This window comes from Choloepus didactylus, chromosome 24 (genome assembly GCF_015220235.1).
Source record: "Choloepus didactylus isolate mChoDid1 chromosome 24, mChoDid1.pri, whole genome shotgun sequence".
NCBI lineage: Eukaryota > Metazoa > Chordata > Mammalia > Pilosa > Megalonychidae > Choloepus > Choloepus didactylus.
Window position 1 is genome coordinate 23,145,644 of NC_051330.1, and position 13,026 is coordinate 23,158,669.

Genomic DNA, 13,026 nt, shown 5'->3' on the forward strand with positions numbered 1-13,026 from the left:
GACCTCTTGCATCCTTGGCTTCAATTGCTAAGTGTGAGATGTGTCTGGGGGTACAGTTCTTACTCTATCTTGTCATTTGGTACTCTACATTTATAGCAGGCACTTCTCTAAGAATAATTCATGGTCTCTTTATTTTTTTTGCCTTGCATGATTCTAAGGGTTTCTTGGCCCTGTACTGTTAGTATGCCACAGTACCTCTTCATCTGGAATTCTGTAGATCTGTGAGCATTTTGCCCTGGAGAAGTACTTCTCTCCTCCCCAACCTAGTTCTAAGAATTCATTTTTTTTTCCCAGTCTAAGCACTCTTCTTGTTTTCCCTTGGGTTTCCTTTTATGTGCAGTCATGTTCATTGTTCAAAACTAGGTACTTGAGTTCACCCTTGCTTTCTCTAGGTCCAAAATAAAGTGAGGGATTTTCTCACACCTTCTTTGAGCCAACCCCACTTCTGCTCTTATTAGCCTCTAGGAATAAAGTACATTAAAGAGAGATCTGGGTCTTGTATACTTGAACTTCTGTCCTTTTGGAAGCACTACCTCTGTGGACTGTAGTCCATAACTTGACCAATCTAGAATAACACACCTCAGTCTTTGGGTTGAAGAAATAGGTGAGGGGAACATAAAGGAGCTGTGAACTTTCCTTCATTCCCTTAGAGCATGACATAAATCCTGAGCCCACCCATAACTGCAAGTTCAGGGATTCATTGGAAAGTTCTGCACTATCATTCAACAATTTGTCTCTCTCCATGAAGTTTTACTTTATGATCTTTATATAAAAACTCCTTCTCTCTAAATGTTAGGTAGGTATGTCACTGCTGATGTGTTTGTCTCTGGTTATGGAAACATATCTTGCACAGACAAGTTTTGTAGTGGCTAAAAACGTAGAGTCTGGGTTCAAATTCTGAAACTGCCACTTATCTGTGTGAACTTTGGTCCATTTCTCATATGCAGAATGAAGATGATATTAATACTAGTCATACCTAGTAACATTATTATGAAAGATAAATCAGATAATGTATCTTGAACATCTAGCACAGGATATGGCACAACATGAGCATTAAATGAATTGTAAATTACTCTCCTTCCTTTTTCTTAATCATCAGCACCATCTCTAGGGGATGCAAGATGATGGAAGCTAAAGGGGGAGTCATAGGAACACAGTGGGGGGAGAAAGAGAGAAGGGCCACAAAACAGAAAATTATGTTGCTGCTGATAATAAGTAATAATTGTTACCATTTATTGAGTCCTTTTTGGGAAAGAATATACATGTGCTTTATATCTGTTATTCCCCTTTAATTCTCATGAAATACTATTATCTTCATTTTACAAATGTGGAAATAAAGCTCAAAGAAATTAAGCATTGTCAAGGACACACAACAGTGAAATGGTTCAAAGTTCATGTGATTTCCACTTTTCTCCATTTATTTCTCTTTCAACTGGCTTCAATGTTTATGTTCTTTTCATTTGTCTATGTCAAATTTTTGAGAAAAAAAATAGGCAGAGGAGCAACTGGAGAAGAAGAGAAGAAAGGGAAATGACAGTAGGAGAGGAGAAAAAAGTTAGTAAAAAGGAAATGAGCAGTTAAAATTAGAGGAGAGCAAAAAGAAATGGGCAGAGGTAGGGAGAAGTCTAGTAGTGTAGAAAGAAGGTTTATATGTGAGGATTACCTCAGTTCTCATGTTTCTTGGCTATGAATTCATGACTAGTGCATTCTGAGTTATTCCCCAAATTTTAATGTCACGATTAGTCATCAGGAGTACTACAGCTAAACTGGCACCTTCTTTCCTTCCTCTTCCCAGCTGTGTAGATTATATGGCTGCCTACTTGGGTCCTGCAGAATGGTCAGAAGTGTAATAATATCATCAAACTGACCACTTAGAAGCTTTATTAGCAATGGGATGAGATTTCAAAAGGAGGAAATTCAATGCATTGATATGTAGAGTTGGGAAAAGGGAGAGGAAACAGATCCAACCCAAGAAGCTTAATATCTAGTGAAAAATCAATGATCCCTCCAAATGGATTTCCAGGATCAGGGGGACAACTCCAGGATATTGCTTTTGGAAAGATTTTATTTAAAGAAACATGAAGTCTATTAATGTTCTTTGCTGAGTGTTTCCCATATAAATAGTTTCATATTTTCAGAGTTTTATTATTTTCTTCCTTAAAGCAGGGACTCTTATGCTGATAGCAAGGTGAAAAACAGACATAAGTAGAGATGCTCAGGGATAAAGGTTTCTCTGACTTTTCCTAGTTTCCCTACATTGCTTCTGAGTTGTCTCCTTGGAGATTCTCTTAGCTTGGTGAGAAACTTCTGCCCTTAAGATAAATCACAGAAGCTTGGGGTAGTGATGTCCAACTATTTTAGCTCATAGATGTGAACTTGAAATAAGTAAACATGGTGCCCACAGTTGGGGAACCTTGAACATTGTTACAGTTAATTTATTGCCCAAATCTACCAATCAGTTATTGGTCAGCCTTAAAACTTTCATGCAGAAACTCTACCTTGCAGCTCTTGGGAATTGTATATGTTTTTTAGAAATTAGGAACACGGAGAAAAGTATTATGAATTCCCTGAAATTATTAAGGCTTAACAATGAACATAGAGACATTACTGGTTTTGAAGAAGTCCACTGAAGTCAAGTCAAAATAAGAGCAGGAAAAGCAATACAGGCAGTTGACAGTTAATTTTGATGTTTCCGGCACATGGTAGAGAAGTGATCACGATCTAATCACTAACTTTGGCTTGTAGTTGTTGTCATGCTATTATGTGTGCTTTCGTGGCCCTGTCTGCTTCTCACAGTGAGTGATTCTCATAAATAAAAGAGATATTAATGTTTATAAATGTGCAGGCATTGTATACTTTATAGAAATCCTGAGTGGTGTTCCAATAAATTGCAAGTTTTATAAGCAAACTAAGTCCTTAAATTAGCAATTTTGACATTGATTCTGTGTAGTGCTGTTACATTGCTAGAAAATCTGAATTTTAGGTTGACTACCATTCAATAATGTTTGCTGAGATTTTTCAGTGTCTGAATATTTGCTATAGGTTACAATTCTTTGTAAATACTTTCACAGAAGAAATGCAAAGAGAAAGATACGAACATTTTTGTAGAATACTCTGATATGAAATCAGAAGTTCATCTAAAATTAGTATTAGCAAAACATTAATTTTGGGTTGGACTTTCACTCTTCAGGAGAAGCATTTAATAGGCCAAGGGAATGGGGGGGGGTTGAAATGGAGGATTCCTTAATCCATACCAACCAGTGGGTTTATCTGGGAAGTGTGTGATGGGGAAGTTGGTGCTCATTGTTGGCCCCACTTTCTTCCATAAGGGGGTGGGGAGCAGAGGAGCAGAGGCAATTGACCAAGCAAGGAATAAAGGTTGTTGTGTATGCTTATGCTAGGGACACCTTTCCTGGAGCCATTTCCTATAGTATAGACAGCAGGGTTATGTTGCTCATGTGCATGTGTTGTGTCCTTGTCTTCTCTGAATATGCCTACATGTATGTGTCCTTGTAAAAACAGATTCTGTTTGTTTCTGGCCCTTAGTCATAGCTAGGGAGACTTCCAGAGAAGCTCAGTGTTCTAGTTTGCTAATGCTGCCAGAATGCAAAACACCAGAGATGGATTGGCTTTTATAAAAAGGGGTTTATTTGGTTACACAATTACAGTCTTAATGCCATAAAGTGTCCAAGGTAACACATCAACAATCGGGTACCTCCACTGAAGGATAGCCAATAGTGTCCGGATAACCTCTGTTAGCTGGGAAGGCACATGGCTGGCATCTGCTCCAAGTTCTGGTTTCAAAATGGCTTTCTCCCAGGACGTTCCTCTCTAGGCTGCAGTTCCTCAAAAATGTCACTCTTAGTTGCACTTGGGATATTTGTCCTCTCTCAGCTTCTCCGGTGCAAGAGTCTGCTTTCAACGGCCGTCTTCAAACTGTCTCTCATCTGCAGCTCCTGTGCTTTCTTCAAAGTGTCCCTCTTGGCTGTAGCAAGCTTGTTCCTTCTGTCTGAGCTTATATACTGCTCCAGTAATCAAGACCCACCTTGAATGGTTGGGTCCACGCCTCCGTGGAAATGATCTCATCAGAGTTATCACCTACAGTTTGGTGGGTCACATCTCCATGGAAATACTCAAAGGATTCCAATCTAATCAGCACTAAAACATCTGCCCCACAAGATTGCTTCAAAGTACATGGCTTTTTCGGGGGACATAATACCTTCAAACTGGCACACTCAGCTTCCTAAGTGCTTATCGCATCTCACCAATTATTCTCTCCTTTTGCTTTTTCATCCATAGCCAACATCATCAATGAAATGTGACTTTGTTGGGGTCTGGCTGACTCTTGTAAAACATCACCATCCATCAAGTAAAGACACTTACTTATTAGTGATTAGAAAGTGACAAAGTGACTACTCATGTTTCCTATGGAGTGGTGTCTTGTTCTGCTAACATTGCTCTAATTACTTGTTTTATGTGCTTCTGCCAGACTTTGGATGTGAGCCTTATTTTTTTAAAAAAGTATCTACTTACCTATCATCTCTCTGTTCTACCAGGATCTAAACTTCATGAAGATGGGAATTTACTTGTCCTGTTCCCTAGTGTATCCCCAGCACCTAGTAGTGCCAGCACATGTTAGGTATACTTGCATATTCAATGAATTCATAACTAAGGCATTCATTCTGGAGCTGGCTTGCTTGTTTCTTCTATAAATCAAGAAAACCAGTTGCAGAAGTAAAATTACTTGACCATTCATTTTCTCGCATTCCTATTTAGTTTAGATAATTACATTTGAAGCATCTTTGTTTACCACCCTATAAAGCTGCTTCCTTTGTCTCTGATAAGGATTTTCTAACATGTTTTATTTAAATTTTACATCTAAGTAACCAAATCTCATCAACTTTCCCTTGTTTAATTCAGGGTTTTGTGATCCTTCCATGTTTAATTCATGCTTATGTTTTGTAGATTGTTATCAACCAAGAGCTGAAATCTAGAGTACTGGTATAAAACATCCCTTAAAGAATATTATGGCAGACTTGCAGTGACCATGATACTCATCTACTGTGAAAGTAATTTCATACCTGCTCTATGTAGGTTTTCCAGTGTTATCTTTATACCTAGGTGAGATGTAAAAATAGGATTACTTCCCCCTCTTTCTTCTTCTTCTCAATCCTATGTTTGTTTTTTTTCACTCAGAAATGAATCTCATTTTAATGGAGACCATGCATCAAAGTATTTAATGGCTTGCCCATTGCTGACTGGGTTTTTCACATTTTTTAAGATGATGTCATATAATGCCATAAATCAAGTCTCAGTGGAATATTCCTTGAAGCATTAAGGATGTCTGCTTTCTTATCATCTGGATTTTCATGAATAAATGCTTAAGTTATAAAAAAGTATCACATTTTATTCAAATAACTTGACGGTGGAACTAGAGGGCCAAACTATTTCACTGAAGTTTTTTTACGTTTATCAACTATTTTAATCAAGTTGCACTTTTGCTAAATGTTTTTGTCCCAATACATTTTCAACGAAAAGTGACAATAGCTTGCTAGTTATTCTCTTAAGAATTGACTGAATCACTTCTAATTAATAATAAAAGTAAGGAAAGTGGCTAAATGAGGTTGTGAATATTGATGGGGTGCAAACATTTCTAGGAGTAAACCAATGCTTATACATTGAGGTGCCTTTCATTAGTGAGTTAATCTTTATAAACAGCTTTATATTTCTATGAGTCTCTGGATTTATGATCTTTCTATGTTAAATTCATACTGATGTTTTGTAAGCTGTTATCAACTAAGAGCTGAAATCTAAAGTACTGGAATAAAGCATCTCTTAAAGGATATTATGGCAGACTAGCAGTGACTTTGAAACAGCAATTTCACTTACTGTATTATGTTGTTCAATGTGAAATACAAAAGATCAATACCTAATAGGATCTACCTCAGGGTGGGGCCTTGACAGTTTATTTGGATGAGGATTTAATGTACTATGTATCCTTGTAAATGACATTTATTAGATACTAATTAAGACTATCTAATTGTGAACCAGGTTGGAGATTTAAAGATTGGCATGAAGTTGGAAACTTCTAATGAGTTTAAATATCTATTCTGAAATATCTATTCATCCTATTTTTCAGGAGATAAGTTGCTTTGAGGGTCTCCTTATAAAATAGCTTATTTCTGTGCTTTTTGGGCACCCATCCAACAATGAAAACCAAGAACAACAGAGACAGACAGTTCATTCATATTCAGAATGCTAACATCCAAATTCATGCTTAAATAATTGCTTCTTAGGGTGAAACCTCTTGGGTAAAGCTTTCAAAGTGTATTTTAAGAGAAAATATGTTTAGTCTTTACCAAACAATTCCATCTCTGTGATAATTCCCTTGCTCTGTGCATCATTTGGAAATAGAAAAGCTACTTGAATGAAAGGGGCTGTTGAGAATTTGTTGGTAAATTTCAACAATTCTTTTGTGAAAAACAGAATTAGCATAACAATGAACCTAACTTTCTAAAATTTTGTTTGAAATGCCTTAACTATTGGTATTATCTTAACCATGATTTGAAAACAAATTAACTGTATTCTAACTTTTTCCACATGTGATGGTTAGGTTCATGTGTCAACTTGACCGGGTAATGGTGCCCAGTTGTCTGGTCAAGCAAGCACTGACCTAATTGTTACTGCAAGTACATTTCATAGCCTTAAATCAGTTAAGTTGATTGCATCTATGGCTGATTACATCTACAATCAACTAAGGAGAGTGTATTCAGCAGTGAGAGACATTTAATCCAATCAGTTGAAGACTTTAAAAGGAAAAGTGATGACTTCAGCAGTCAGAAGAGAGAGCTTTCATCTATACTTCAGCCAGCCAGCTTCTCCTGGGGAACTCATCAAAAACCTTCACTGGACTTGTCAGCTTGCAATCTGCCCTACAGAATTTGGACTCATGCATCTCCACAGTTGTGTGAGACATATTTATAAAATCTTATAGTATTTACAGATATTTCCTGTTGGTTCTGTTTCCCTAGAGAAACCTGACTAATACACCACACAAATTCTAAGGAAAAGGTATATTTCCATTGGCCCCTGTGGTAGGCTGAATAATGGCCTTCCAATATATCTGGGTCTCATTCCCTGGAACCTGTGAATGTTAGCTTATATGGCAAAAGAGATTTTGCAAATGTGTTTAAATTAAGGATCTTGAGATGGAGGAGAATATCCTGGATTATTGAAGTGGACCCTAAACTTAATCACAGATGTCCTTATAAGAGGGAGGCAGAGAGTGATTTTACAACACAGGAGAAGGCCTTGTGAAGGAGCAGAGAGAGGTCTGACATGGAAGACAGAAGGTGACTGTGATGATTAAGCACACAATGTGATGAAGATGCTACACTGATGGCTTTGAAATGGAGGAAGAGGTTATGAGCTGAGGAATGCAGCCTCTAGAAACTGGAAAAGACAAGTAAATGGATTCTTTTCTAGAGCCTTTGGAGAGAGTACAGCCTTGGTTTTGGCCCAGTGAAATTGATTTTGGACTTCTAGCCTCCAGAACTGTAAGAGAATAAATTTGTGTTGTTTTAAGCCACCAAGTTTATGGTAATTGTTACAGTAGCAACAGGAATTTAATACAACAATAAGAAGCTAATACAGTTCTTCCTCTTATGAGAATGACAGGGAACAAGGGCCTGGTACTGGGGGTTTACATGAGAAGCACATGAAAGTGATTATTATATTTGGTTGATTCTTTACAGACACAGATTGTGCAAATGGAATGAGAGGTGTGATGCCAAGGGATGGGAACTCCAGCCCCAGAGACCATTTCTAGGTCCCTTTTTGACTCCAGTATAAGGTACAAGAAGCAACAGTAGTGTTGCTGATAACTTGTTAACCTGGAGAGTACCTTCCTACCAATAAGTAACTTTTGGCAAGACATTTAAATTTTTTGAGTCTCATTTTTCTAACCTGTAAAATGAGTTAGAATTACTTGCCCTGACTATCTCACAGTGCTTTTGAAGGCTCAAATGAGATAGAGGGGTGTTCTAAAATGCAAAAGAGAGTACTTACCCATAATGTCATTAGATGGGGCTGAGCAAGTTAGGCACCTGTTGGTGAGCTAGGGTAGCCCAGAGAAGGATGTTGGAGACAAGGCAGGGTGAGAAGGGTGTCCATACAGGTGAGCAGTAGTGGTTGCTCCACATGGGGTGTTGAAACTTGAATAGAGAAAGAAAAGTGACTGTACAGGTGCAGGGGGGATGAAAATGGTATTGGGATACTGGCTACATCCAAGGGGATGTATTGATCAATATATTAAGGATAATGTAACCTAAATCTCTATTAAAGTATAAAATTTCCATTAGCCCAGAATGTTTCTTCATGCCCTTTTCCAGTCAATCTCTTTCCACCCCAGAGGCAACCACTATTCTGAATTTTTCCAACATATATTAATTTTGCCTATTTTAGAATTTTATTTAAATTTTAAACTATAACTTATGAACTCTTTCTTTTAAGGCTTCTTTCAGCCAGCAAAATGTTTTTAAGTCATCCATGTTGTTGTGTGTGCCATTAATTTTTTCCCTTTTACTACTGAGTAGTATTCCATTGATAGGAATATCATAATTTCTTTATGATGAATGTACCTGCTGATGAACATTCCATTTGTTTCCATTTTTTATTATTTTGAACAAATTTGCTGTGAAATATTTTTGCAGAGGCATGTTTTTGTTTCTTTGGATATATACCAAGTTGTAGAATTGCTGGGTTATAGTAAAGATGTATATTTAATTTTATAAGAAGCTACCAGACCTTTTTTTCAAAGTTGTAACATTTTAATGCTCGTTCCAACAGGTATGAAGGTTCTTGTTGCTTGACATTCTTGTCAAAATTTTGTATTGCCAGTCAGTTTTATTTTATCCTTTCTGGTGGGTATGTAGTGCTATCTCATTGTGGTTTCAATTTGATTTCTCTGGTGACTAATGATGTAGAGTGTGGTTTCATTGGGTTGGTTGTTTTTCATATTGACTGTAAGAATTCTTTATATATCCTGGATACCAAGACCTTTGTTTGATGTATGTTTTTGAACCTTTCTTCCCAATCTGTGGTTTGCTTATTAATTTACTTTAATGGTATTTTTTTTTTGATGAGCAGAATATTTACATTTTGATGAATTCCAATTTTTCATTTTTTTTTCTTATGGTTATCACTTTCTGTCCCAACAAATATTTGACTATCTCCAAGTAACAATGATATTCTATGGTTTCAGTTTCTTATCCTTCCCAATCTCTATGAATTTATGTCATTTTCTATTTTTTGCCTTGTTGCGCTAACTGTGGCCTCTGGTACAGGTTAAATAGATGTAATGAGATAGGTCATCCTTGTCTTGTTCCTGATCTTCAGGGAGAAGCTTTCACTCTTGTAACATCAAATATTATGTTAGCTATAGGTTTGTCATAGATGGACTTTACAAGGTTGTAGAAGTTTTCTGTATCCTTAGTATTCTGAGAGTTTTCATTACGAAGTGATGTTAAATTTGTCAGATGATTTTTTTTATATCTAGTGTGATGATCTTATAGCTTTGCTTTTCTCCTTAATCTGTAAATATATGAATCACCTTGATTTTAAGTGTGCAATTCAGTGGTTTTTAGTATATTCAAAAAGTTGTGCAATCATCACCACTATCTGATTCCAGAATATTTTCATCATCTGAAAGAGAAATCCTGTACCTATTAAGTAGTCACTCCCCATTACACTTTCCCCACACCCTCTGGTAACCAGTAATCTACTTTCTGTCTCTATAGATTTGCTTCTTGAGGGCATTTAATATAAAAAGACATTTCACATAAATGAAATCATACAATATGTGACTTTGTGTCTGGCTTCTTTCACTTAGCATAATGTTTTAAGGTTCATTCATGTTGAAGCATGTATTAGTACTTCATTCCTCTTTTGGCCAAATGATATTCCATTTTATTGATATACCATGTTTTCCTTATTCGTCCGTCAGTTAATGGACATTGGATTGTTTCTACTTTGGGTCTGTTATGACCAAAGCTGCTGTGAGTATTAGTGTACAAGTTTTTGTATGATTGTATCCTTGCTGGTGATATCTTATTGTGTGTGTGTTTTTTTTAATTAGAGAAGTCATAGGTTTACAGAAAAATCATGCAGAAAATACAAAGTTCCTTTATACTCCCAACCCCCATTATTAACATCTTGATTAATGTAACATTATTACAATTGATGAAAGAACATTATTATAATTGTACTATTATCTTAAGTCCATGGTTTACCTTAGGGCTTCCTATTTGTGTTGCACACTCTTATGGTTTCTTAAAAATTTTTATCTTAGTAAGATATATACAACCTAAATTTCCCCTTTTAGCCTACATTCAAATATATTATTCAGTGGTGTTAAAACATTCACAATGTTGTGCTACCATCACCATCATCCATTACCAAAACTTTTCCGTCACTCCAAACAGAAACTCTGTACAATTCAAGCATTAACTCCCCATTCCCTACCCTCATTTTGGCCCCCTATAAACTGTATTCTAGTTTCTGACTCTGTGAATTTGCTTATTATAATTATTTCATATCAGTGAGATATGTTCTGCAATGAACATCAGTGTGCAAATCCCTGTTCGAGTCCCTGCTTTCAATTCTTTTGGGTTTATGTCTAGAAGTGGAATTGCTGGGTCATGTGGTAATTCTATACTTAACTTTCTGAGGAATCACCAAACTGTCTTCCACAGCGGCTGCACCAGTTTACATACTCACCAACAATGAATGAGTGCTCCTGTTCTCTGCATTTTTTCCAACACTTGTAATTTTCTGTTTTCTTTTAATAGTAGCCATTATAAGCAGAAAGAAATGGTATCTCATGGTTTTGATTTGCATTTCCTTAATGGCTAATGATGTTGAGCATCTTTTCATGTGCTTATTGGCCATTTGTATATCTTCTTTAGAGAAAAATCTATCTTAATCCTTTACCCTTTTAAAAAATTGGATTATTTACCTTCTTTGTTGAGTTGTGAGAGTTCTTTAGAATACTGATTTTTGAATGTTAAATCAATTTTCCATTCCTGGGATAAATCTCACTGGGTCATAGTTTGTTATGCATTTAAAATATTTCTTGTTTCAATCTGCTAATATTTTGTTGAGGATTTTTGTGTTTATGTTCATAAATATTGATTTGTAGCTTCCTTTTAATGTCCTTGTCTGGTTTCTGTAAACAAATTGGGATGAATCCCCTTCTCCTCTATTTTTTGAGAGGGTTTAGGTAAGATTGGTATTTTTTTTGTGTTTGATAGAATTTACCAGTGAAACCATTTGAGCCAGTAAACTTCTTTTTGAGTAAGATTTAATTATGAATTCAATTTCTTAAATGGGGTTAACTACATTTTCTGTTTCTTCTTGTGACAGTTTTGGTAAATTGTGTTTTTCAAGGAATTTGTCCACTTCAAAAATGTTGATATAAAGTTCATAATATTCTATTATTACTCTTTTTATGTCTGCAGTGTTGTCTCCCTTTTTGTTCCTGATATTGGTAATTTGTGTTTCCTCTTGTTTTAGTTTCCTTGGTTGCTCAAGCAAATAACATGCAATGGGTTGGCTTAAACAATGGAAATTTAATGTCTTATAGATTTGAGGCCAGGAAAAAGTTCTTATCAAAGTATCATCAAGGTGATACTTTCTTCTGGAAAGCTGTGCATTCTGGAGCTGGCTGCAAATGATACTTGGTCCTGGGCACTTCTGTCATATGGCAATGCACATGGCAGTTTCTCCTGGCCTCTTCCTTCTCTTCTGGGTTCCATTGACCTTCAGTTTCTGGCTACTCCCTCTGTAGGTTTCTCTCTTTCTGTCTGAATTTCATTTTGCTTATAAAGTTCTCCAATAACAGGATTAAGACCCATCCTGATTGAATTGGGCCACACCTTAACGGAAGTAACCTCATCAAAAGATCCTACTTACAATGAGTTTACACCCACAGGAATGGATTAAGTTTAAGAACATTTTTTCTTGGGGTACATATCTCCAAACCATCATACCTCTCTTTTTTTTATTGATTAGTCTTGCTAGAGGTTTATCAACTTTATTAATCTTTTTCAAAAAAAAGAAACCTCTCAGTTTTGGTTTTTCTTTGTGTTTTTTCTCATCTATTTCATTGGTTTCCACTCTTAATTTAATTGTTTCCTTTCTTATGCTTATCTTTGATTTAATTTGTTTTTGTTTAATGATGATCTTAAAAATCTTAAGCTAGAACTCAGATTATTGATTTTATACTTCTTTCTTTTCTAATATAGGAATTTAATACGTAAAAATCCAATATATAAAATTTCCTCTAAATACTCTAGCTGCATCCCATAAATTTTGATATGTTGTGTTTTTATCTTCAAATAAAAAATTTATAATGCCCGGTAATTTTTCTCTTTGGCTCATGGACTGTTTAGAAACATATTAACATTTAAATTCTTTAGAGATTTTTCTACATATCTTGTTAGTTTCTAAATGATGAGCCAATGTTTTAAAATTTATTCTGACTTGTTTTATGGACTAGCATATGGTTTGTGTTGGTGAATGTGCCAGTTTGAATGTATTGTGTCCCCCCAAATGCCATTATCTTTGATGTAATCTTGTGTGGGCAAACTATCAGTGTTAATTAGATTGTAATTCTTTGAGTGTTTCCATAGAGATGCACCTCACTCCTCTGTGGATGATGACTCTGATTGGATAATTTCCATGGAGGTGTCAGCCTGCCCATTGGGTGGGTCTGAATTAAATTACTGGTGCACTATATAAGATTGGACAGAAGGAGTGAGCTTGCTACAGCCAAGAAGGACACTTTGAAGAAAGCGCAGGAGCTGCAGTTGAGAGACAGTTTGAAGATGGCCTTTGAAAGCAGACTCTTGCTCCAGAGAAGCTGAGAGAGGACAAATATCCCAAGTGCATCTAAGAGTGACATTTTTGAGGAACTGCAGCCTAGAGAGGAACGTCCTGAGAGAAAGCCATTTTGAAACCAGAACTTGG

The 13,026-nt window shown here is 36.1% G+C and overlaps 1 protein-coding gene across 1 annotated transcript in view; it reads left to right on the forward strand.

The window, feature by feature from the left end:
* LOC119519959 (formin-like protein 16) overlaps positions 1-13,026 on the forward strand; it is a 286,503-nt gene that overhangs the window by 43,666 nt on the left and 229,811 nt on the right. The window lies entirely within an intron of this gene.